Genomic DNA, 27,896 nt, shown 5'->3' with positions numbered 1-27,896 from the left:
CTACAGACAGACCAGTACAGATAGACATTTGAAGTAAAGAAACTTGAAGTATAGAAAATAAGTAAATAGGATAATGCAGGGATAAGAAGAATTTACGAAACAGATACATTGAAGAGGAGTTGAAAACAAATTAAGAGACAAGCACAGTAAAAAGGTAAAATAGATCTAAATGTGGAGCAGTAAAAGTTAGGGAAATAAAAATTTATATTAACAAGAGGAGGACTTACTGGGGCCTACAGAGCCATCTGCCCCGGCCTGCCCAGCTCTCTTCTTGCCCCAGATGCTGAATGATGTAAGAATTTTTTTTTTTAAAGATTGATGGTACAGTTAATAATTATCTCTTCAAAAATATTTTTTGATTGGAAAAGGCAAACATGACAACATTGAACTTTTCTACATCAGAGCACCTGTATAATAATAATAATAGTATTGTGGACCATCCTAATCCAAATTTCCTAATCCTAGTCCACATTTCCTAAACTACATTTTTGAATTACTAATAAATTGCAATGAATGATTTCTACTTCTCATCTCATTCTCAATCTCTCAATGCATAGATGGATGTATGCGTGCATACACATTATTGGAAAATTGCATGGCATTTGGCACTGAACGGGCTACAAAAAATAAAGGCACAGAGAAGTGAGAGAAGGTGCTAACTCACTAATACTAATAATAACAAGCACCAACAACAAGTATGATTAAGTAGTGCCGAGCACCTTTCTAGATGAAGAGAGCATAATATATGTAACATGAAGTTAACTTACCTGCATGTGAGCAGCATGTTTGTTATTTGTGAAGAAAATATTAGCATAGAACACAACTAATAATTAATTATTACTCACTGAGCCCCGCAACCTCCACGCATAGCAGGTCCAGAAGGTCCATTTCAAGTTCCAGGATAATGGTCCACCGGTGAGTAACTGTTGCTGGAAGCCCTGGCCCCCAGAACTGTGGCGCACAGACCGGCAAACTCATCCCAGCATTGCCAGTGCTCCCGGAGGCCGTACCCACTCCCGGGCCTGCAGCCTGCTGCTAAGGTGGAGGGGAGGTGTCTCTGAACATAAAAAACGAATGCTGCCACCTCCACCTCCAAAAACATGGCACGGGGTTGCACCCCTTCATGGTGGAGCCACCCACAAGGAAGGCAGCTGCAAATGGTGGTTCGGGAAGTGGGGCCTGGTGCTGCGACTCTCTGCTCTGCCAAGAGGCTAGAGGCTAAGAACTGCGGGGAGATAGAAAAAAGGAAAAAAGGAAGGAAGAAAACAAAATAAGAAAGCAAACGAAAAAATATTAAATATAAAAACACAAAGAGAAAGGGTAAGATTTTTCACAAAGTTAGTGGAAATTAAGTTTTAAAAGTGTAGTATGGGACAGATTTAAGAGGGATAAAAATAGGTCCAAGCAACATAAAAAAGCAAAAATCAAGATGGGCGCACCAATGCAGCAAGAAACTCCACCAGCTAGCAGAACTCCGCAAACAGCGACAGGCTGTTTTTCCACTTCGCTGAGTTCCGGGTAGCACTACTATGTGAACTCCACCCATGCCTACAATAAATGTCAAGCAAACGGGCATGGCAAGAAACTCAGCCACCTAGCGGAACTCCACGTCGCATAAATGAGTTTTTTTCCGCTATGTGGAGTTCCGTGTAGCACGACTACACAAACTCCGCCCTGGCCTATTGTTTGGGTAGAAATATATTGTTATTAGTAAAGGCAACCCTAACCACTGGGTTACCTTCTGAATCCTGAGTTTTTGGTTCCCCAGACAAAGCACTTTAAAAAAATGCCTACTAGTATAGATGACATGTGAACACTACATCTAGTAGTCTCCTTTGTCCTATGTAATATTTTCTATACGCTGATTTACACACATTTAATGCATTGTCCCTCTATGTGTGTGTGATGTAAAGTGCTCCAACACCCAATGCTGATAGTAGAGGTGTTAAAAAGCAAATGAAATACATGCAAGAGAGAGGCATTGTTAGCTGGTGATTGTGAGGGAATCATTGAAGATGCTGATGAAGATTGCCGTATACTGGGGCACTGTAAGGTCATCATCATTGACTATGCTTTGAAACGAATACAATTGAATGTATTACAAATAATGTGTTGTAGAATGCACTGTTTTTGCCATTTTACCCATATTTTCTTGGGAGGCAGAACCCCCAGGCCCCATTGTCGTGGTCAGTCTCACTCAGTATGCACTGCATGGGGGCTGGTCAGACAAATTTTGGCAGGGCTGCTTAAGGTTCTCAGTCTGGCCCTGGGGGAAGGTGTGATGTATGGAAGCCATGGAAAAATTGTCGGCATTTATTAATGATAGAATACATACATTTGATGAGACTTGATGTCCGTATATGACCTATATCAAAAGGGATTGTACGGTGGGTGGTGCCACAATGACTATGTCTCAGACTTTTTGTGGCTCCAACGTCTGCAACATGTTTCAGCAGAAGTCTTGATCTATCCACGTCTCTATTGCGTGGTTAAAGAACCTATGTGGTAATAATGTTTGCGCATATGTACTCCTTCCTTCCCCCTCGCCCTTCTTCATGTTTTTAATCTCCCCAAAAAGTTGATAAAAAAAGAAAAAACAAGTAACCCCAGCTCCTCCTAACTTAATGCCATGTTCTTCCATAATTCAAACCCATAAAAGTGCCAACAATCTCACGCTGTTCTCATTCTCCTTCTTCATAGACTCAAATAACCTCACCCTTTTCTTCTTGAATGTAGTATTCTACATATGAGAAAGAAGAACAATTGTGGCCATGCGGAGTGGAAGAACTATGGAAAAAGCATTTTAGAAGATAGTCAGAGAAAGCATATGATTCCTCTGAAGACGATATGAGGAAATTGTTATGACTGATATTGATAACATGTTTGGCAGATGTTCAAGGTCGATCCGAGGGAGATTTCCTTTACATTGGGGTGTGGCAAGGATAAGATTTCACAACTTGTAAAAGCTGTGTTGACGTCTTGCAATAAATATGAACAGAAATGAATAAAAGGAAAAGGAAAGTCAAGACTTATCACCTTTGCATGGGAGTGGTCATTTATGTGGTGCCCTATAGACAGATTCACAGGATGAATGTACTGGTGTGCAATTGTGTTGTTTTGAAGAAGATGGAGTAAACCTACCAAAATAGGCAAACACTGCATCAACAATCAAAACCACCCCCAGTTAAGACACATGGACACCTCTTTAACATGACATAATGCAAGGGAGTACACAATGTACTGCAACTCTGCAAAAATACCGCTGACATCTGGTCAATCAGCCAAACACCAGTTCAGATAAGTAAAAAATCCAATGCTGATGGTACACACAATAACACAAACACAGACGAGTCACAGAAAACACAAGAGGACAACTGCCATGCAAAGTGATAATCATGGTGCAAGCAACATCAACATTTTCTCACTCATTTTCTCTTTCAGCTGATCAGGGGTATTGGATCAGCCATGGATCATGGCCCCATTTGCAAACCCAAGCACTGCCGCAGAGTGTGCCTATAATGAGGCACATCAGAGGACACGCACCATAGTCAAGAGTACCTTTGGCAACCTGAAGTCAAGATTCAGGTGCCTCGACATCACCGGAGGCAGCCTCCTATACTCACCTGAAATGGTGTGCAAAATCATTTAGACCTGTGCCATCCTGCACAACATATGTGTAAGGAGGAACATTCCCCTATATGATGCCGACCCACAAATGCCTGAAGAGGAGGAAGAGGAGGATGCTGTCCATCAATATGAGGGGGACCATCCAAACACAGATGCAGGATTGCATCGGAGACAACATATTGTCCAAAATTTCTTTTAACTCTACTCATCATCACCACTGTCTTACCATATGTCAATAAACACCTATTCTATGCACCATATCATGGTCTGGGTAATCATTTTTGCATAACATAATCCCTAAGAATCATAATCAGAGTTTAGCCTCATGGAGCATTGCAGAAATACAGATTAGGATACAGAAAAATCCACATCATATTTGATGGGTATGAATGTACACCCAACTTCCCACACACTGTAAATGACATATATCCTGTCCATTTCACATTTGAAGGTCAATATCAGAGGAGCACAGCTATTTCACACATACATGTTGGCAACATGGTTCATTGCAGCATATGGCACACAACTAAGACACCATCATTCACTAAGGAATACAATTCCTCATGCATGAGGCAGTGGGTGTGCTATTGCATTGGTAACACAAAGGTATGACCAGACCCTTGACATCAGTAAGTGTGACATCAGCTATCTTTGCAAGGAGTATGTGTGACAAGAAATCCATATAAGCAGCAAATGGATAGCATGAGTGCCCCAGGTATGACTAGCATTGCTCACAAGACATCCCCTGCACATGCCATCCCATGTCATAAGTCCTGTCACTGCCATGTTTCCTGTCTCACTCCACCCTTCTTCAGAGGGCCCTGGAAATTGAATATTTGTACCCAGATAATCCCTCATCTACACACACGCAGACTCACAGTCTAACTCCATTGTGCTTCCTTCTTTAGTATGGTATGCCACAGTCATTGTTCTTCTGTCTGCATGGACTTCTGGTCGAATAATGCACTGCCTTCTAGTCTGTAGGACCTGTAATCACCTGTATACTGCTTCCCATGTGAAAGGTACTGTTGGGCCTTTTAAACTTGATTCTCAACTACAGGACTTGTGAGAGACAGAAGCTGCATACACATGTGAGAACCTCCATGCACACTAGCCATTTGAACATGCACTGCCCTTGCAGCTGCCTGGAATGGCATAGAAACTGCCTTTATATGTATAACACTGTTATGCATTGCCATATAAATCACTTGTGTAACACAGGCCTTGGGTTATTGTGTTATGTTACAACACACAGGATAAATACAGTTTTCATTTTCCACAGTGTTGTTCCAGCTTTGACCACTCTCAGTCTGCTCACTGTGTATTTGCCTTGTTCATTTTTGTTCCTGATTTACCCTGCATCCTGTTAGCCTGACTGGTTCCTGTCTTTGCATCACCATAAAGGTTCCCGATGGCCACATTTGTCTCATAGTTGCTTTCCATGCGCTCACTCTCCTCCTGGGGTATTGTGTCATGTAGTTCTACAATGAGTACTCAAATTCATTGTATAGCGTATTCAGTTTACTTATCATATCATGGGGTGAAACTTGTCTTCAAATAGCCTAATCATGGCCCATCCCTTGTCTGGGTTTCATGTATCCATGAGTGACAAATAGTGACAGTGTACCGTGGCTGTATGCATGGATTGGGTATGGTGCCTCCAGCACATCAGATAATGTGCATGAAATGTCAACACATGTTTGTGCCCTGACAGTCCACACATTGATTCACATTGCCCCAACATATTGATGGGGCTTGCGTGGTGAATAGCTGTGAGATTAATCAGCACAGAGGCACTGAGGTTCCCGGCTGCAGTGGGAATTTTAGAGGCCACCCTGTGTACAAATGTTGTGAGGAAACCTGCCGGTTTAAAATTCCTGATCCATTAACTTTGTCAGCACACCAAGATTGCCCTGTTGTCAGTCCCATAAAACGTCTTCAATGCCAAAGCTGGACTATCCCCACGTATGTTCTCAATTCCTCTTCGCCTTTCGTTCAATTCAGCTGTGAGGGATACTTTGTAAATGCAGGAAATGGCTCCACAGACTCATGACTAGACCTGCACGTAACTGTGACAACATGGACCCCAATAATGACTCAGGCTGCACATGGCCCCACACTCTTGAACTGGACACCTTTGTGCAATTAACCACTGGAAATATGTGCACATGTGCTGCTTGGTCTGCTGGTCCTCTACTGCCACAGGAGAAACACAGGTCATTTTTATGACTCAAACTGTGGCGTGATATGACATTTGTGGATTGGTTTTGGAACTCGGTGTCACAAACACCGTACCCGCATAGCATTTTCCAATGCCTGACTCATGGGTAGTATACAAACAAGTGCCTAGGAAGTGGTATCCAACATTCCAGGACATGTGATGGCCTAGTCTTGGAACTTTGCCATGATCAACCGTCTTCTATCTATCCTGTGCATGGTTTGTCATTGGCGATGCTTCTGTACCAAAAAACCTGGGAAGTTCACACAGCATTTGTTGCTATGTGTATAACAAGCACATTTCCTTTCTCATTTCCACACTGAATAGCATCTGATGGTTGGCCACATTGACAACACATGCATACAAGCAGATTTGAGAAAATGTGTCTTGTGATGTTCACACATTGGGACAACTACATTAGTAAGAGCCAATTCACATACCTTGACACACAGGCATTGAGTTACTGTATTGAGTTGCATAGCCTTCCTATCCTCTATTGACGCAAAACATGGCCAAACTGGGTAATACCTATTTGTATTCCACACGTTTGGCCATCTATTGCGTCAGTGAAGAGTGCAAATCCGGTACAACAACTAGAGGATCATGGTCCGCAGTAGTATGATCTGTCACATGTGCCCATACACCGGAATGCACAATGGAGGTGCAAACAGCCTATTTCTGTATTATCACACCTGTCATGTATTATTAAAATTGAGAAATGACCCAAACCCAGTCAAAGATAGAAATGTTGACGCATACGTGTCAAAAAAGACGCAAATGCATAAATAAATGCCGCATATGCATCGAAAAATGATGCTCACTGCCATGATACATCCATTGGCCCTGAGCGGTAATTCCCAAACTGTACCCCATGACATTGGTTAACTATGAAAAATATTTGAAAATATGGATGCGTGGTAACTTCTAAGCATGTGCGTCAAAACAATGACTCACAGAGTGTAAGCGTTAATATATTTTAATGCATAAGAATAAAAACGCACCACATTTGAGGAAGGAAGTGATGTTATAGGATATCCTGTTTACAGAATTGGTACAGTGGGTGTACTTTCACTTTCATTTTGCAGTCTGTGATATTTCCTGACTGTGGCTGTGTTTTGACTTGTCTCTCTGTGCATTTTGTTAAATTTGTCTCCTGTGTAGTCCTTAAATTGTCTTTTGGTATTTCCGAAGTGTCTGTGTTATCCTGTATAAGTGTATTTTTGTCATTTCTGGTGTCTAAATTTGTCTTTGTACTGTTGGGAGTCTGTTGTGGGTAGTGTTAGTTTGGGGATAGTTGGGCTGTTTTAGTGTCAATTTGTTTTCATTTCCCTTTCCTACTTTCCCTTCATTATCCTCTGTACTCCTTTATTAATTTTTTTTTTCAAGCATGTTGGGTAAGCCACGTCTTGGTAGGATGGGAGAGGAGGAGCTGGGGGGATTTTTTTGGCTGGTGTGCCACTTCCCACCATTAATGATTGAAGCAAGTGGCCATGTGATACAGGGCTATCACACAGAGGCAAGGAGGCTCCGGTGGGCAAAGGTCCTGTAACATCTTCAAAGAATCTACAAAACACCGTGCAATGACCACCAGCTGAAAGCCGCTGGGCTGTACTGGTTGCCAGGGAGCAGGACCTGCTGGACCGCCTGGCCATTGTGATTGTTGGCCCTGTTGGTGAGTACAATTCAGAATAATGTGCACATTTAAATACTCTGTAGTGACAGTAGCATATTTATTCATATGCTGCAGGCAATGTTTTTGGACATGTGGAATGCAAGTTAAACATACAGTTGCTGTGAGTTATACAATAATTCCTACCCATTACCGTCATTTGTTGACGCAACAGCTGAATTGAGTTACAAAACACAACAGGAGCCTGTAAATTAGTGCTGCCTTCACGTCAATAGATGATGCAAATGTGGCTCTAACATATGTTTTATGCATGGTATCTGAGTGTACCAGGAAAGACATGTTTTTAATCCAGATAATTTCAAGAAAAAATGTGTCCCTCAATTATTTCTGATACATGTCTGACCTGGATTCTGACACATACGTAACAAGTTATATCTGACCTCAGGTAACATCTTAGACTGATCTTTGGACTTGGTTGTGCCACAATTAAATTAGGGATGGGTGCCAAAAGTAATGCACACAGGTTCATTTCAAATTGTTTGGTGCAACTTACCATAGCTGTGGCACATAAAATGGAGCAAATGATACAAATTGAGGGGTAACAACTATCCCTGGCCCTCTGTACATTGTACCTGTGTGTTTTACATTGGTCTTAGTCACTATAGCTGGCCCGAGCTAATGCATTTGCCATCTGTGTTACTTTATTGCCATGTACTTCTCATAGGTTATGGGATCATCATGGGATATGTGACATTGGGGAATGCATGATCACAATGGATTGAGTGCATGATGTCATGCAAGGGACCACTGACCAATTCCATCATTCATATAAAGTTGACTAATACTTAGGTAGTTTAGTTTGGCACACCCATGCTGATCAAGTGAAGCATATGTTTAATAACTAACCTCCCAGTATGGAGGTTATCGCTGACATGGGTGTATGCTAAGATCAGTAGACTAGCATTCCTGTGACTGCTCTCATTCCGAAGGTACATACAAATTGAAAACTACATCATCATGATTGACACACTGGTACATTGGCTAAACCATGTATTAATAATATCACGGTGTCAGTTTGCTATAGATCCGCTGATCAACCAAATTGGCAAATGTAAGATGATGAATGTGGCTCATCTGTGATTTCCAAAACCCATATTAGGTAAACAGGGCAATGAGAGACACATTTCAGGTGCAATACTACACCTGTGCCCATGCAGTCTGTCATGGATGAATCCAATATACACTGTCAACAATTGTTGTATCCAAATATGAAAACTGCTCAATCCTTGGCTAGCCTCAAACCACTAAATAATGCACAGGATCCCTGCCATTATGGTGTCATAGGGGGCATATGTGGCTCAAGATACCCTTTTAATATAGCATATGTAACCTAGACACAACACAGGCCCTACATATAAGGGACCATAGAAAGCATGATAATTCATGCCCTTACTTCAACCCACAGGTGTGTTACACAGTAAAAGATTGCCCTTTGATGCCCAAGCCACAATACCTGAGTGACTGGTGTTGCAGTGCTCCAGAAAAGTGACTTTGCATGTCTCTCATGGATACACATGATGAGAGAAATACACTCCATAAATGAGTCTGCAAACAAATGATGGAGCATGTTTGCCACCACATGATAGTTAAGGCCACTGCATGTGTGCAGATATGTGTGTATCACTCACTGAAGTACCCAGGTCTGTACATGTTTTCAGTGGTATGTCAGATGCAGTATCATCATGCCTGAGAGGCTTGACTTTCTGATTTAATCTTACATACAGTAATTCTATTTGGAAGTGTTGTACAGTGCACGGACATTGAGCACATTTCTCCCTTCCATGCTTTACAGGTGGACCTGCCCCCTACACTATCGGAGAGGTGGTTCGATTTGCGGACCCAGACATCTCCAGTAAGTGTTGATATTTCTGTTCTGTGTTGTGTTTGCTGCTGTTGTGTGATTGACTCCTGTGTGTTGGACATATAGCAAGGTATGATGCGCTGGTCAATGATCAGATATGTTCCTTGAGTGGAGCATCATTTTTTTCCATCTTTGAGTTGGGCAATCATTAGCATATAGTCATATTTTGGGATTGTAGGGCAGCCCCGTAGGCACGGCCATGTGAATAGGGTGACTTTTGTGGATAAAACTTATATTAAGAAAATGTAGCAGAGGACCATATTTATGATGTAGTCAGCAAGTCAGACCATGATTCTCACAGAATAGGGATGCCAAGGTCTTACCCACAGACTTGAGTGTCCCTATTTACTAATGAACTTGTTTGACTGTATGTTTGACTTCCTAGCAGCATGTAGCTTCACATGTTGTACTATGTGTATGAGGCACTTGAGTACAATGGCCTAGGTGGACATGCAGCTCATGGCCAGATGTGTACTTGCATCTATCTGCTTGTTGTAAGTCATGTGTTACTAGTATTAAATGATGTTGACAATTGTCTGCATTTCCAAACATAAATGTGGATGGGATTGTCCAAGGCTTGGGTGTATCCTAGTTGGACATCCTCCTTACCTGTGGCGGACTGCCAAAACCCATGTACAACTGTCCAAAGCTTCCTGGGTGTCCTTGATGTTTGAAAGTATTTGTTGCTTGTCCACCGCCCCCCCCAGGCACAGGCGTAGGGTTATGAAATTTGTACCTAGGTGTGATGATCCAAGTTTAGTACACAGACATGTAAATCTGTAAATCACTTTTCCAAAACTAGGATACCCACTCATGATTAGCAACTGCATTCTATCCTGGCAATTACATTTACAACTCACAGATCTTATGCCCTTGACTGTCATCCTGAAGTTAGTTATTAGTTGTCCTGTCACATGTGGAGGACTTGCAGCATTTTTCTATGTGACAAATGGCTGAACAATGATGCATAGGTCATTTAACTTGTTACCCATCTTTTAGAGCATTGCTGTGCTGTTTGATAGGACATGTGTAGGCTGCGTTGGCATGTACTTCCTCAGGGACAATCAGTGATCTGCATGATGATACGGCCTGTTTCTGGCGCATTAGATGAATTGTCTGGTTTACATCTGGAGCCATATCACACAATGAAGTACCTAATGTTTGGTTTTATATTTTTTTTAACAGCTGCCAATATGAATACCATCCAGATTCGGGAGTTTCAGCAACAGGCGATGCGTTACCACCACATTCTAGATGTGGAGTCTGGGTTCTGCAACATGGCAAGGCATTATCGCCATGAAAGAGACTCCGGAGTGTGGAGGGCATTTGCCCAAGGGGGCCCTTCGGTGTCTACCACAACCACCACCACCACCACCACCACTACCACCCAGGTGGCACCAACCATAGCAGGCACCTTTGCTGGGCCATCAACCTCCACTGCTCCAGGACCTATCACAGCACCACCCGCACCTCCTCCTACACGCATGGCACCGACAAAGGGACATACATCTTCAACTGGCACCCAGACCAGCCCTGCTGCAGTCATTAACACAGCAGATAATCAACAGAACATTGACCGAATGTTGAGGAAAATGAACAGGCTGCAGCAGGAGGTGGCACAGGTGAATAGGAGCATGCGTGCCATGAGGAATGCCCTGCGGAAGGTGAACTTGTAAACATTTTACCATGAGCCATGATTCCCTCCCCTCCCTCCTCTTTCCTGGTTCTTTTCATTAGTGGGTTTAGGGGGCTTAGTGTTAGGTTAGAATAGGCTATAGTAGTGGGTGGCAAGGTGGGGGTATGACACTTTTAATATCTGTTTTTTTATTATGTGTGTGGGTGGGTGGGTGTGTGGTGATGGGGTTTTGGTGTTTAAAAAAAAAATATTTATAAAATATAAAAATACAAAAAATATATATATTTGTTTAGGATAAGCTAGTATGTGTTTAGGTTAGTATATGTTCTCCTCCATGTGTCCGGTCTTATAAGGGGGGTTGATGTTTAGAGTGTTTAGTTAAATGTGAAAAGTAAGTTTAGCTTAGGTTAGTTAGGGCCAGTTGTGGGTAATATGTAGTTAGGATAGGTTAGGTTAGGTAAGGTGTTTTCCCTGGTTTTCGCTTCTTTTTTTTACTGTTAAATAAATATTTAGGTAACCTTTTACAGTATGTGTCACATGCTTGGGGATCAGGGCCTTGGCAGGGGTGAACAGTGTTTCTTTAGTATTAGCATTTGTGTCCTATCCTGCAATCAAATTCCAATTGAGCTGTTACATTGGCAGCTACACCAGAGCTACTTTGCTAAGATTCTGACATCCATTGCACCCACCACCCAAGGTTGCTATGTATCCCAAAGTGTTGTTAATTTTTGATATATGTTTTCAATCTCACATACTTTGCAACCAGAATTGGTATTGAGGACTCTGTGATAAGTCTGCCTGCAGCCTGATGTCCAAGTGAAGCCTTATAAGGTGAGTGGTAGTATGATCTCATGTAGTATGGTATACATAACTCATACCTTTCATTTGTTACAATGTTCAGCCAGGTTACATATTTGTACGTACACTCATACACATCCATACATGCAGTATGGTGTGTGTTAGGTAAAATTTAAGTCAAATGTCACATACGTAAATTTTGGATTGAAGAAAAAGTTGAAGGCAATAATTTTTGGCGTGTATAGTTTCTATTCCCCTCAGAATTAATCCTCAGAAAGGGCAGATGATGGTACAATCCAGACCACAGTGCATAGTTATCAGCCAACATTATTTCAGGTCAGTTGTATTGACAATCTATAATCATTGACCTGAGGTAAACATCACTGATGGCCATCATGGTTGATATGTCACATTACACAGAGACACAGTTGTTGTGTAAGTGCCATTAATTTTAAAGTGCTATATGTACATTGTCCATGATTGTGAGTCCATTAGTGTGACACCTTCCATTGTGATCATACACAAGTGCAAAAGGACATGTCATTGGACATGCTGGGGTGAAGGTTCAGACAGTGCAGAGGGACATGATTTGCCAATGAGTTAGTGAGAGACAATCACAGGGCAGGGTGACAAGATAAACAATGGGCTGAAAAACAGTGCTTGAGTGCAGCTGTTCCAAGACTGGCATGTTACAAAGCACAAGACCTGGTTATAAGTGGCCATGTGGCAGGGACTAGTGCTAGCGGGTACTCTTATGGGTGAAGGTGATCTGTTCCACGTCTTCATCTTCTGATGTGTGTGTTGTCTCCTTTGCCCTCGGTGGTGGTGGTTGTGAAGGGGCAACACACACCTCAGTGTTTGAAGACGTGAAGTCATACATCCCGGTAGCTGCCAACTGTGGGGCTATTAAGGGCAGTACTGCAGCAAGAAGGAGCTGCTGGTTCTTAAGTATAGCAGCCACATCACTGTGGTAGGCAGCCAGGTCGGCCCTAAGGGGGTAAATATTGCATTTGTGCACGCATTGACCGGATTGTGGTTGTAGGTGTTGTGCCAACTTTCTTACAGCTGTGCTGATTTCCTTCACACTTTTTACGAGTTCCTGCAAGATTGATGTTTGCCCTTGCATGGCTGCTGCCTGTTCTGCAGTTGACATCATGCACCCCCTCTAGGCTGGCTGACATATTTTCCATCCCCACCGCACCTCCTTGGCCAGCTCCCACTGTACTCCAATTACAGTTCTCTAAAAGCTGGTGCCAGTGTCGTCGGAGTCCTCAGCTGGGTTGGAGCTGGCAGGTCATACAATTGGGGTGGTGAGTGGGTCCTCTCTGATGGCTGCTACTTCTGTGCTCCTCCTTGTGACTGAAGGTGGGGTCTGGAGGGTCCCAAGGATATCTTAGAGGGTCTGCTGGCTGATGTTTGTCAGCTCGTCATCCATGTCATCAGGGAAGTACAGGACAGGCATATCCCCAGGAGAGCCATCGTCCTCTGCAATGAGATATGGTACAATTAGTGTGTCTGTGTTGTGGGATTTGTAAGGTGACATGCCTGCCTTCCTATTTGTTGCTCATTGTGATCTTGGTTCCGGTTCATTACTCCTGTCTTTCATATTAGCATTCACCCAGGCCTATGTCCCACCTGCATGTCACATGTATTGTGGTCAGTTTGGGGACTTGTCAGCATCACATCCTCTACGTGTTGGTTCTTGCCAAATTGTGAAGTGCCACCTTCTTGTCCTACTCCACACTTCATCTACTTCTATTCTCATGGTGAGGCCTTTCACTGGCTGTGGGTGTTCTGATGGCACTTGCACCACACTTGACAATCAGGAACTGACTCAGTCTCTGATATTTCATATCCACCTATATGTTTCTGAGACCTAGCATATACTATGTATAGCATTGCCATGGCACACTACAGATGTCAGCATTGGTAGTGTGTAATGTAGATGTTGGGGAATGTGTGCTACATTGGATTGCACTGATGGTCCTAGCAGTGTTCCAGTTCCTCCTCTGACTGTGCGGGTGTATTTCACTAGCCAGTTACATATGTCCTCCCCCTCAATGCTGTTGTCTCAGCAGTATGACATTTGGGATGTTGCATGGTGTCATTGGAGCTTCTGTGACCCAGGCACAGGGTGGACCCTGACATATGCAGCATTGGTATGACATTAGTGCTGTGTACCGCATAATGTTTATGACAATGGCTGATGTTTGTAGCAACTATGGACAATCACATTTGACAGGATTGGAACATTTGTACTGATTTCAGGGGATTGATAAAGTTGTCACCCTGAACCCTCTAATTTGGGTGTGTTTGATCCATGGGGACATTACTGCCATTAGCTACTTGACACAGCAGAGGTGGTAGTGGCAACTGTTGTCAATGTTAAATTCCACTTGCAGATACGGCCTGAGACTGTTATTTGAGCCCTAGTTCATGTAGGGAGAATACCAGCTGATGTGTGACAGCAGGTCAGTTTTACGTTGTACCCTACCCTCCTGGCCTGGCTTTACCTTTCCAACATCCTTGGCATGGCAGTATACCCCCCATACAAAGGTTGTTGGTGTAGTGTAGTACTGTACTCCAGCTTTCCTCTGAACGGGCCATGCCCCCGTGCCGTGCTGCTTTACCCATGCCACCCCCTGATTATCATGACTTACATGCATTGTGTAGTAGGCATGTCCACCCCCCCGCTTGCAGTTAACATTTGTGCATTTTAATTCCCCATGTGACTTACCCTGCATCTGTGTTGTCTCCTGGTAGTCTGTGTTGTCCTGTCCTTGAATCCCTGTGATGATCTCCAGCTGTGACCATCTCCTCCATGTGGTCCAGGGCCTCCTGCGGTGCTGGACTCCCAACTCCTGTCTGCAGTGCTGCCTTCCTGTCCCTGGCCATCTTTTCGTTGGTCCTGCGCTTGCAGTCATGCCAGCGTTTCTTGCACTCGATGACAGTTCTCCGTACTTCTGTCACACTGTTTATCTTGTCAACAGTTTGTTGCCGTATTGCCTCTCTTGTACTGATTGGCAACTTTGAGGTGACAAACAGTTGGTGCTGGTGTTCTGTCACCTCTTTCACCAGAATTTCCTGCTCCCCTGCACTGAAGTGACACTTTCTTTTCTTCTTCTCCCTGTCCTGGGTCTTCTTTGGGTCCTCCTGGCTGGTTCCTGGTCTGTTGTCATCTTCCTGGGGTCTCTCAAAGCTTCTGGGTTTTGGCTCTCCTTAGCACATTTTGCTGTGTTTGCGCCGCTTTTTGAGGCAATTGCGTCAAAAAACGGCGCGTATCCGGTTTGTGACGTTGTAAACCGGCTCGCAGTCATTTTTGCTGCGTTAACGTAATTTTTCTTTACATGTGACGCATTGGTTTGAGTAAAAAAAAAATGACTCACACCAGTGGTTTGCGCCGCCTTGTGTCAAAGTATAAACTTGATGCTCGAGCGGTGTAAATAAATGGAGTTAGCCGGCGGTAAAAGTTTTGACGCAAAACTGTGTCTGCGCAGTTTTGCGTCAAAAAGTATAAATATGGCCCTAAGAGTCTTAGGGGGTCATTCTGACCTCAGCGGTAAAATGCGCTTACCGCCGGTCAGAAGACCGCCATAACACCGGCGCGGCTGCGGTAAACCGCCACGGTCATTCTGACCCGCAACTGGCAAACCGCCAAAAACCCGACATCCACAAAAGTCCGCCACACCAACGGCCAGTGAAAAACTGGCGATGACCAAACCTCCACCGTCACGCCAACAGAAATACGCCCATGCCATTCCGACCCACGAATCCACGCAGCGTTCTTTCAACCGCGGTATTCCATTGGCGGTACACACCGCGGCGCTCAAAATACACACACCCTTACAAAACACAACCACATTGGACAATTTGAAATACACACACCTGATACACATACAAACAACACACCCACACACCCAATACAATATAAAACACACACCCACATCACCCACAAACCCCTACGACAAAAAAAATCGACAGAAAGCCAGAGATAGACAGCACTGCTTAGACAACACCATCACACAGAGGCAAACCACACCATCACCCACACAATATCCACGCACAAAACACCACACATCACCACACTCACCACACTCTACAACACATACACCACCCCACACTTCATCCACACCACCCTATGGCACCCCAAAGACACCCCCGGTTCTCAGACGCCGAACTCCGGGTCATGGTGGAGGAAATAGTTCCCCAGCCCCAGCCCCAGCTCTTCGGGACACAGGTGCAGCACACCACAATTGCCAGGAAGATGGAGCTATGGCAAAGGATAGTCGACAGGGTCAACGCTGTGGGACAGCATCCACGAAATGGGGATGACATCAGGAAGCGGTGGAACGACCTACGGGGGAAGGTGCGTTCCATGGTATCAAGGCACAACATCGCGGTGCAGAAGACTGGCGGCGGACCCCCACCTACTCCCCCAGAATTCACAGCATGGGAGGAGGAAGTCTTGCATATCCTGCATCCTGAGGGCCTCGCAGGAGTATCTGGAGGAATGGGCGCTGGTAAGTCAAATCTTAACTACTTCTTCCCACCCCCACCCCACCTGCATCCCAAATCATACCCCCACCCCATCACACCTACTCCTTGCAAATGGCTCACCATCACAACCCACCCATCCCAACACCTAGACCTGCATGAGTCCACAAAGCATGGACACCCATCACCAAAGCATGCCCACTGCACATACACATCTCCCCCACAAGCCACCCTCACAAACGCTCACACACAGGAATGCCAGCACTGGGGTACACGGGCACCCACCCATTGACCGATATGGCACACACTGAAGCAATAACCATACCTCTATACCCCTGCAGGACCCGAACGCCACCACACCGCCCAGGAGGGTCCAGAAATGTCCATCCCTCCCCCAGAAGAGGCCACCAGTGATGACAGCAGCTCTGTCTCCCTGGACCCAGATGACCAGCCCGGACCATCGGGGACCTCTGGACAGTCGGTTCCCCTCACACAGCCATTGGCCACAGCAGACCCAACCCCCTCTGGGAACACCAGCACAGCTCCCACCCAGCGGGCCCATGCCTCTGTCTCCAGGACACGTCAATCAGCGGTGTGTCCACCACTACAGGGCACCCAGGTTAACCCACCACCCCAACAACAACAGGGACCTGGGGGCAGTGGTAGTGGGCACACGGTCCAGGGGACAGAGGCCCAGGGAAACAGGGGAACTGGGAGGGCTGCTGTGCGACGGGGGGGGACAGGCCTAGGGAACCCACTCTCCATGAGGCCCTCTCCTCCATCATGGGAGCATACCACCACTCCCAGGAGACAATGGCGACGATACTGGCCAGGTTCCAGGAGATCCAGGTCATGCAGGAGCAACAGTACATGGGGTTCAGGGAAGAACTGAGAACCATCAGTTCCGCAATGGGCACCATCGTAGGGGCACTCAACCAGATTGTCACCACATTGCGGGACCATGTGGCACCACAAAGGGCCCCTGTCACTAGCATGGACCAAGAACAGGCAACCACCTCCGCCGGCGCTAGTGGACAGGAGGCCCCCACACAACAACAGGCCACCAGAACCCCACCTCCTGCAGAAGAAGAACCACCCCGCAAGCGGGGCCTGAGATCTCGTAAGAAGACAGAGTAGGATGTCAAGACCCCCGCCAGCAAAGGATACCCCCTGATGTTATCCCACTGTCCCACATTGTCACCCTGTCCAACCTTGAACTGCCCCTGCTCCACCTTCCACAGGCATATGGACAATGCACCTGTGAGACTGAAAAGCTGGACTCTGCCATGGACATTCCTCCACCATCACCCATCACCGATTTCCCACCATGTCCCTAAATTCAGCACTTTAATAAAATCACTTTTTGCACCAAAACAATCTGGAGTCTGCCTGTATTGTGAACAAATGTATTAAACATAATGCTGCCAAAATGTCCATTTACACAGTGATGAAAACATAACACTGTCACACAGCTGTAGTCCATGGGGAAACAAAGCAGAGGTCACGCAGTGGGGGCCACATCTCTGAAATTTGAAGGGAAAGTCACAACTCAGTTAACATACACTGGGGGAATAGGACAGACAGTAGAGAGGCAGGAGACTGTAATTAATTGTAAAATGCCGGTGTTGATTCTTACCTGTGTGTTACTGAAAATACTGTAGTATCACTCTGTCCCTGTTGTCTGTGTCGTCCACGTCGTCTTCCTCCTCTTCACTCTCCACAGGTTCCACCGCTGCCACAACACCATCATCTGGACCATCCTCCTGCAGGAAAGGCACCTGGTGTCGCAAAGCCAGGTTGTGAAGCATACAGCAGGCCACGATGATATGACACACCTTCTTTGGTGAGTACATTAGGGATTCACCTGTCATATGCAGGCACCTAAACCTGGCCTTCAAGAGGCCGAAGGTCCGCTCGATCACCCCCATAGTCCGCCCATGGGCCTCATTGTACTGTTCCTCTGCCCTCGTCCTGGGATTCCTCACTGGGGTCAGTAGCCATGACAGGTTGGGGTAACCAGAGTCACCTATTAGCCACACACGGTGTCTCTGTAGCTGTTCCATCACATAAGGGATGCTGCTATTTCGCATGATGTACACGTCATGCACTGACCCAGGGAATTTGGCATTTACATGGGAGATGTACTGGTCTGCCAAACAGACCACCTGGACATTCATCGAATGATAACTTTTTATGTTCCTGTACACCTGTTCGCTTCCTCTGGGGGGTACCAAAGCCACATGGGTCCCATCAATGGCACCAACGATGTTGGGAATATGTTCAAGGGTATAGAAATCACCCTTCACTGTAGCCAAATCCTCCACCTCAGGGAAAACAATGTAGCTCCGCATGTATTTCATCAGGGCAGACAACACTCTGGACAAAACCTTAGAAAACATAGGCTGAGACATCCCAGATGAAATGGCCACTGTTGTTTGGAATGATCCACTTGCCAAAAAATGGAGTACTGACAGAACCTGCACTAGAGGGGGAATCCCTGTGGGTTGGTGGATGGGTGACATCAGGTCTGGCTCCAGCTGGGCACACAATTCCTGTATAGTGGCACGGTCAAGTCTGTATGTGAGTATGACATGTCGTTCTTCCATTGTCGACAGGTCCACCAGCGGTCTGTACACGGGAACAGCCCTCCATCTCCTCACAAGTCCCTGCGGACGGTGCCTAGGAAGGACAACATGGAGCACAGAGTCAGTCAAGCCACAGGTACGTTCACACAGCTTGCACAGTACACGATTCTCTATGCATTGAGTAGCTTGTATGAGTGGCAATGCAAGGCCTAGGCCTGTGTGACGCAGTAGAAATTAAGCCATGTGGGCCTTTGAAATGGCGGCTGCCTGACCTGTGAAGTGTGACAATGGGATGGGAGCTCATTGCGATGGCGTGGCACACCGTGACGGTAGGCGGTCAAAGACCGCGGTGCAAAGCCGCATTGGTTAACATTGAACCCTATGGGTTTCAGGAGCCAATGAGGATGTGCGCCGGCGGTCGCGGTACGCACCGCCGCGGGCGTGACTGCCATTTTCTATCTGCTTAATCACTCGAGACCTGATCATCCACAGGAGAGGACCTATACTGAAAGTGCTGCTGTGACCTCGGTCTGGAAGTGACAATGGCTGCTGCGACTGGGGAAAGGGCCCCTGCCTTCACTTCAGAAGAGTTGGAGACACTTGTGGATGGTGTCCTCCCCCAGTATGCGCTACTCTACGGTCCTCCAGACCAACAGGTGAGTACACTGGGACCATGCTTAGTGGGCAATGCCTGGGTTGAGTGGGGTGAATGAACGATGGTGGTGAGGGGAGCGAATGAGAAATGCATCGCACGACAGATGAGAGCATGTGCCACATGGCAAGGTTGGGGAGGGGGGGCAACTCACATCGACCATGCAGAAAAGTGATGATATTTCTTTTCCCACCCTGTACATGTCACATACGTCAGCGCCCATCAGAAGATCAACATTTGGCGTGCCATCGCCAAGGACGTCCGGGCCCTGGGGGTCCACAACAGACGGGGCACCCACTGCCGCAAGAGGTGGGAGGACATCCGCCGCGGGAGCAGAAAGACCGCCGAGGCTCTGCTGGGGATGGCCTCCCAACCTAGGAGGGGTGCCACACGGCAATTGACCCCCCTGATGTCCCGGATCCTGGCGGTGGCCTACCCCGATTTGGATGGGCGCGTGAGGACATCACAACAGACACAAGGGGGTGTGTATCAGCACATTCTGCTATATTAGCGCACAGTGAATGTGTCTGGGTGGGGGAGGAGGGCTGTGGCTATCTCTAGGCCAGGGCGGTTTCTGTAGGCTAAGCCCCTCCGTAAGGCATGGCCCTGTGCCCCCGCCACCCACCTCTGTAGGGTGCTAAGTATGGCTATCCATGGCCCGGGCTCACGTACGTGTACATTTGTCGTCCATAGACTTGTAGGCCAAGTCACAATAATTGAGTAGTGTACCCGGAGTGCGCGGCGTAGTGCAGGGGGCTTCTGTGTCTGTCCTCTCCGCCAACGGTGTCGCCAATGCATGCACTCAAGATGTCTTTCTTTCTTCTCCCCCCCCCTTTTTTTTGGTTTTCCTGTTCATGTGTGCATTAGCATCATCAGGCGGAGGAGAAGTGGCATCGGCGCACGAGGGAGCTGCATCTCACATGGCCCCGAAGGGCCATGCAACCGACTCCGAGTTCACCAGTGAGACGGAGGACGAGGGGAGCTCCACAACGGGGACCCGTGGAGACATCAGTGACACCGACACGTCCTCGGAAGGGAGCTCCCTTGTGGTGGCGGCAACATCCGTGTCCACCGCAACAACAGGAACAGCCACCACCCAGCGCACCAGCTCCGTCCTCCCAGCAGCCCCTCAGCGTTCGCCCCGTGCCTACTTGGCCAGGAAGCCGGGCATCTCCTTCGCCCCAGGCACCTCAGGCCCTGCCCCAGGCCCCGCCGTGACAAGCACCGCTGAACAGGCCCCGCCGTGACAAGCACCGCTGAACAGGGCCCCGTCGTGACAAGCACCGCTGAACAGGGCCCCGCCGTGACAAGCACCGCTGAAGAGGGCCCTTCCTGTCAAGCACCGCTCCGCTGGGCCCTTCATGTCAAGCACCGCTCCGCTGGGCACCGCCGTCTCTGAACTGCTCTGCTGGGCCCTTCCTGTCAAGCACCGCTCCGCTGGGCCCTTCCTGTCAAGCACCGCTCCGCTGGGCACTGCCGTCTCTGAACTGCTCCGCTGGGCCCTTCCTGTCAAGCACCGCTCCGCTGGGCACTGCCGTCTCTGAACTGCTCCGCTGGGCCCTTCCTGTCAAGCACCGCTCCGCTGGGCCCTTCCTGTCAAGCACCGCTCCGCTGGGCACCGCCGTCTCTGAACTGCTCCGCTGGGCCCTTCCTGTCAAGCACCGCTCCGCTGGGCACCGCCGTCTCTGAACTGCTCCGCTGGGCCCTTCCTGTCAAGCACCGCTCCGCTGGGCCCTTCCTGTCAAGCACCGCTCCGCTGGGCACCGCCGTCTCTGAACTGCTCCGCTGGGCCCTTCCTGTCAAGCACCGCTCCGCTGGGCACAGCCGTCTCTGAACTGCTCCGCTGGGCCCTTCCTGTCAAGCACCGCTCCGCTGGGCCCTTCCTGTCAAGCACCGCTCCGCTGGGCACCGCCGTCTCTGAACTGCTCCGCTGGGCCCTTCCTGTCAAGCACCGCTCCGCTGGGCCCTTCCTGTCAAGCACCGCTCCGCTGGGCACCGCCGTCTCTGAACTGCTCCGCTGGGCCCTTCATCTCAAGCACCGCTCCGCTGGGCCCTTCCTCTCAAGCACCGCTCCGCTGGGCACCGCCGTCTCTGAACTGCTCCGCTGGGCCCTTCATCTCAAGCACCGCTGGCCCATTGGCAGTGCCGGATCTGTGTCGGGCAGGGCTTCACGAAGCACTCTGGCCAACATGCCTCCTCCATAACCAGTGGAGTCTGTAATCCACCTGATGGACTGTGGCTTTGCACTTCCCAGGATGTAACAGTGGTCAACCCACCCACTGTAGAGACTTGAGAGACTGTGGCTTTGCACTCCCCAGGATAAAGCAGTGGGCAATCCACCCACTGTAGAGACTTGAGAGACTGTGGCTTTGCACTCCCCAGGATGGTACAGTGTGCATGGAGGCCCCTCGTGGATCTGGCGTCGTGGACTCATGTGGCTGAGGTGCACCCCCTTCCCTTCCCCCTGAGGTGTCTGTAGTTTTATTATCTGATGCCCCAGCAGTGTTCTCTCCAATGGAATCGGGTCTCGTGTGTGGGCTTTGCCCATGTGTTTATGCACATTGGCCCACGAACAATGGAAGGTAGCCAATATGTGCCGGACTTTTGGGCTATGTATATATTGTTCATGTTGCTATATATTTTATTTATATATTTCATATTTCACTTAACTTCAAATATGCTATAATATACTTCAATTTTAATGATCATTCTATTTTGTCTTTGCATTATTCCGGGGAGTTTGGGGTTGTCACTCTGACTTGTTGCTCTGCATTGGTGTGTAGGGATTTGGGGTGGGGGGGTGGTGGGGTGGGGGTGTGTCGCGTATGTGTGTGTCTGTAACCTTTTCTCCTCCCCCCTCTCCTGTGTCGTAGGTGCAGTACTCACCGTTGTCGTCTGCGCCGGCGTTCGTGCTCCTGGTAGAGGAGCAGGTAGACAATAGCTGGTAGGATGTTTAATTCGGGTTCCATGCTGTCCAGATTCCTCGTGGAGTGTATAGAGGTGAGCGTTTTCCCGTTCGTAGTCTGTTTCCGCCGTGTTTTTATCGGCGGGGCTCCCGCCCAGGAAAAGGTGGCGGATTGGTGGGTTGTGATAGGGTGGGCGGTACATTGTCTGCCGCCTGTCTGTTGGCGGTGACCGCTGCGCTGTTTGTTTGTCCCGCCTTGGCGGTCGGAGTGTTAAAGTGGCGGCTGTGTTGGCGGTTCCCGCCAGGGTCAGAATTCCACTTTTTTTACCGCCTGCCTGTTGGCGGGTTGGCTGCCGCTTTAACACCGACCGCCAGGGTTGGAATGACCCCCTTAATCCTTAGAAAACAGTAAGAATCCTGTTGTTACACAAAGTACCTGGTTAGTGTAAAAAATTAAGCCACGTGGGCAAGAGTGCATCGGAAAAGGTTAGTGATGAGTCGATTCCTTACTCGCAAGTGAGGCCGTGCGTCATTTCCTTCTCTGGTCGGGTCGGCGATGTGTCGTTTTCCTCCCTTGCAAGAGAGCGAAGTGTTGATTTCCGGACGGGGCACCTCCGATCCGCGCAGAGTTGGGTTGACTTGGTCGCCCAGGGACTGTCATTTGGTCCTTAGGATTTGAAGAACTAGGGCCAGATGTATGAAAGCTTTTTGCATTCGCAAACGGTGCCTGTTTAGAGAGTCGCAAATTGCGACTCCCTAAATAAGAAATCGCAAATAAGGATTTCTTATTTGCGATTTCTAAGCACATGTAAGAAGCAATTCCTAAATGCGAATTGGGCATTTAGGAATTGCCATTTACCACCAGGTAAAATGCATTTTTTAAATGTACATGTAAAGCACAAATGCCCTTTTGGCATGTGTGCACCATACATGTCCTAATTAACTTTTTGGGGTGCAGCAGAGGGGGCCTTAGGCCCCCAGCACCCTGGGGTTTTGTATTTCCAAATTTGCGATTTCCAGTTAAGAAATCGCAATTTTGGAAATGCAAATAATTCGCAAATATGGGCCTACAGGCCCATAGGTGCGAATGTGGCCGGTATCGCAATTTGCGATTCGGTAATAGCATTTGCGATTTTAAAGAAATCGCTATTAACAAATCGCAAATGTCATACATTGCATTTTGCGATTCAGAAATAGCGATTTCTTAAAAATCGCTATTTCCGAATTGCAAAAGGCATTCTTGGTACACCTGGACCCTACTACCCACGGACTGGTGGTGTGTGCTGTGGCAAAGTTTTTAGCAGCGATATGGCGTATTAGAGTACGTTTTCTAAATATTAACATACCATTTATTTAACAACATAGATTGTGTTTCTTAGTTGATTTAATATTGCTTATTCTTCGTTCTTTGCTTATACATTTGTATTATATCAGGCGTTTTTATAACACGGGGAGGAGAACGCCAAGGTCAAGTGTGTTATTTGCATGACCTAGGGTACAAGTTCACTTAGTCATTTTTATGGTATAGCTCCACTACATTTTAAGAACAATTAAGCCATATGTTTCTTTTGATAGAGTACCCAGTGTGAGATTTTTATGCTCTGGGCTCTGGTAATGTGGAACCTCCTATTTGAGGATTTTATTTCCTCTTTAAATGTTGTACTGTGAATTGTGGTTTTATGCGTGTATATGTACTGCTTTTATGGTATCTGTTGCTGAAATAAAGCTCAAATGATTGAATGAAACTGAGCTGATGGTAGCTGCCACCACAGAGCAGACTAGCCCAACATAGGTCAATGTGTAAAGTACTTATATGGTACCAAATCAGTAGTAAAGTGAAAATACTATATAATTAAATCCCAAACCAAATAAGAAAAAAGAGTGAATGGTAATGAACAAAATGACATCCAAACATAAAAAATCCAACATTCAGAATACATTTTCAGGATTTTAATTAACCCTAAGCACTAAGCCCTAATCATAGTTGAAGAAAGCAGTATACCAAGACCTAGGTGCGATTTCAGCCCGACCACAATGGTTTGAGACTAGAGGTCTCATGGCAAGTTTTCCAGATCAAAGGCTTAGCCTTCTGACTTAGTTCCTGATTATGATCTTGGTAGATGGAATACTCCGTCATGAACGTAATGGAAATTCCATCTGCTATGATGGGCAGGCCTCACTTCTGGCCTTTTTGAGTTAATGCAGTTCCTCAGTCCACCTCTACTGTCCTTTCTGGACTGATAGGGATTGAGTGGCTCATATCCAGTACATTCTGTCAACATGCCTATGCCATTGTTCAGCTCTTGCAGCAGTTTGCACACTACATTAAGTTCAAGCATTTGCTCAACATACGCTGGCATGTTAATGTAAAGTAACCTCTGAGAGCTTCAGGCAGGGACAAGGTAAGTTTCTAAAGGTCACTTTTTCCTAAATATTTATTGAATGTCTAACTTCACCAATGAACTGGACTTTTAATACATATGGAAATGAGTGTTTGAATGATTTAACCTTTTCCTGTGAAAAATTAGAGACACAAGCTTATAATCTGTACTTTAACATTTTCTAGGATTCAGCTACAGCCTGGACAGTGAAAATAGCTTTTAGGGCATAGGCACTGGAGGAACATATTCATTTTCATTTCACACCTATTGTGCTTTTAGATATCAGACACCATAATTTGTGAACAACAAGGCATACGTAAGAGTGATTTAGCAATATTTAAAGCAGGGTTTCCTGTATGTCAAAAAGTTTTAAATCAGCAGGTTTAATAGAAGAACTTTAAGCTGCTGCAGTCAGGCTATACATAGGTTCAATGGGTACAGCAGGTACAAAGGAATGATAGGAAGTTACATAAGTCAATGAACGTAAACCAATAAAACCACGTTCAAATGGGGGGACACAGGCATGTTACTTCTGCTTAGTTACAGCTTAGTTACTGTGCACAAAGCTCTAATCCGAGCAAAAATGGAAAAGGGAGAAAACAAAGCATCAGGAAATGCACAGTTCACAATCTATACATGAGAGAACAAATGTGAATTAAAAAAAAATACTAAAGGTGAGGGCAATACACATTACAGATATGAACTACCTAAAGGTAAAACCCAATGACAAATGGGCATTATGAGGATCCATAGTGCTGCCTCAACCTAAACTGCTACTCTGCTTTCTGGTATGTGAACACGTCCCTAAAGCTACAGTGACCAAACCTCCAGTTTTTCCAGAAAATGCTTACCTCTCCTAACTTGCTTTCCACTGTATTGCTGTCTAAGGTAAGTTTTAACAGATCTCCTATTATTTTATCCATTGTCGGCCCCCTGATGCTGAAGTACCCTTTTAATGCAGATGTGATGCTCCTCAAGTAAACCATTTGGCAGCCATTGAGGTATGGTATTTCTTTGGAAACACCACCCTGTAGTCTCCAGGGTGTAGCTACATTCTGTTACTTTTTTGGCTAGTAGCACCAACTGTGTTTTTTCAGGGTGCACTAGTTGCTCACAGAGGTGACCTTTACCAATATATCAAGTTCAGTTTCTTGAAGCAGATGAGGGAGGGCTAATTTCTGTTCAAAATATGCCTAAATCAACCTATCCTGTTGAGCAGGGCCAAAACAGTGGTTACAACAGTTACAGTTTCTTCATGAGGGCAAGGGAGTGTCACCCCTTGCTTGCTGTGAGCTGTGCTAAGTGTGAAAAATAAAATTGCAATTAAATGATTTCATTGTCGTTTTATTTTTAACTAAGGCACACCACAGCCGCCAGTCTGCTCTGTGCCAGGAGGGCGTGTCCTCTGCTGCCAATTGGCAGCATGGAGGACTGGAGTAGTTGTGGTCAGCTGTACTGTGCTGTAGACAGCTGGGAGGAGACAAAGCAGAGGCATCAAGGGCCTGGAGGAGCATCAGGCCAACCCACTCCGTCCAAACCTGTCACTGCTGTCATGGTGACTTTATGAGAACAGCATCTAGATTGCTAGGGGGGGTTCCTCATTCACAGACTTCAGAAGTACAGCGAGAAGTACGCAAAGCCTGTGGGTAAGTACAGTTGTATTTTATTTAATTAATATAAATTTGTTGTGCATGCACTTTAGTTTGTGTTTGTTTTATTTTGGAGAAAGGGTTGTTTTTATTTGGTCTTTTAAGGAAAGGCTTTTTTTAGTACGAGCTTTTGTAGGGAGCGATCATTTGTTTTTGTTTTTTTGGAGACAGTGAGGAACATCACTCGCCCCACCACTTTGAATGGTCAGTAGCTGCTCCTGGATTAAAGAAGGCACCCTGGCTTACACTTGAACCTTGCGACCACAGTAGAAATTGCTCTTGTAAGAGTATTATCAAATTGTACATCTATAAATATATGACTGCATTGTGAAAGATGCAAATAAATTGTACCTCCGGTAAGGTTAAATGGACAAAACTATGAATTTCAACCATATCCTGCATGAACACACTTCACTTGTTGGTTCCTTATTGCCCCCCTTTGAAGTATGCTCTCACCTGGGAAGGGAAATATAGGTGGTCATTTAAACATTGCTGGTAAAAGCCACCTACCGCCGCAGTGACAGCCGCCAAAATACCGCCACTGCGGCTACCATCCGTCTGCCCGATTAATAGCACTGCCGGACTTCCGCCACAATAAGGGCTGAAATCCTGCAGTGATCAGACTGGCTGATGGTGATGAGCTGGTGCTGCTCCCACCAGCACCGCTACTCCAGTAGAACGCTGCCAGCCATATCATAACCTGTGATACGGCCTGGCGGTGTTCATCTGGCGGGCACTGCTGGTGGTAGCAGCACCTCTTCCCGTTCCATGTAGGATGACCGCCCTGGAGCAGGTAAGGTGATTGTTCAAAAGGGGAGGGAGTGTGAGGATGGGGGGCATGTTGTTCATGTGTGTGCATGCACGTTCTCTCACTTCTCTGTGCCTTTATTTTTTGTTGCTGGTACATAGCCAACTGCCATGCAATTTTCCAGTGATGTGTATGCATGCATGCATCCATCTATGCATTGAGAGATTGAGAACGAGATGAGAAGTAGAAATCATTCATTGCAATTTATTAGTAATTCAAAAATTTAGTTTAGGAAATTTGGAATAGGGTTAGGAAATTTGTAATAGGATGGTCCACAATACTATTATTTTTATTACACAAGCGCTCTGATTTAGAAAAGTTCAATGTTACTATGTTTGCCTTTTCCTTTCAAAAAATATTTTTGGATAGATACTTATTAACTCTACCATAAATCTTTAAAAGAAAATGTTCTTATATCATTCAGCATCTGGGGCAAGAAGAGAGATGGTCAGGCCGGGGCAGATGGCTCTGCTGGCCCCAGTAAGTCCTCCTGTTGTTAATATTAATATTTATTTCCCTAACTTTTACTGTTCCACATGAAGTTAATTTTACCTTTGTACTGTGCTTGTTCTCATTCTTTATAGACTCAAAT

This window comes from Pleurodeles waltl, chromosome 6 (genome assembly GCF_031143425.1).
Source record: "Pleurodeles waltl isolate 20211129_DDA chromosome 6, aPleWal1.hap1.20221129, whole genome shotgun sequence".
NCBI lineage: Eukaryota > Metazoa > Chordata > Amphibia > Caudata > Salamandridae > Pleurodeles > Pleurodeles waltl.
The sequence above is the reverse complement of the archived record's forward strand: the minus strand, read 5'-3'. Positions refer to the sequence as shown.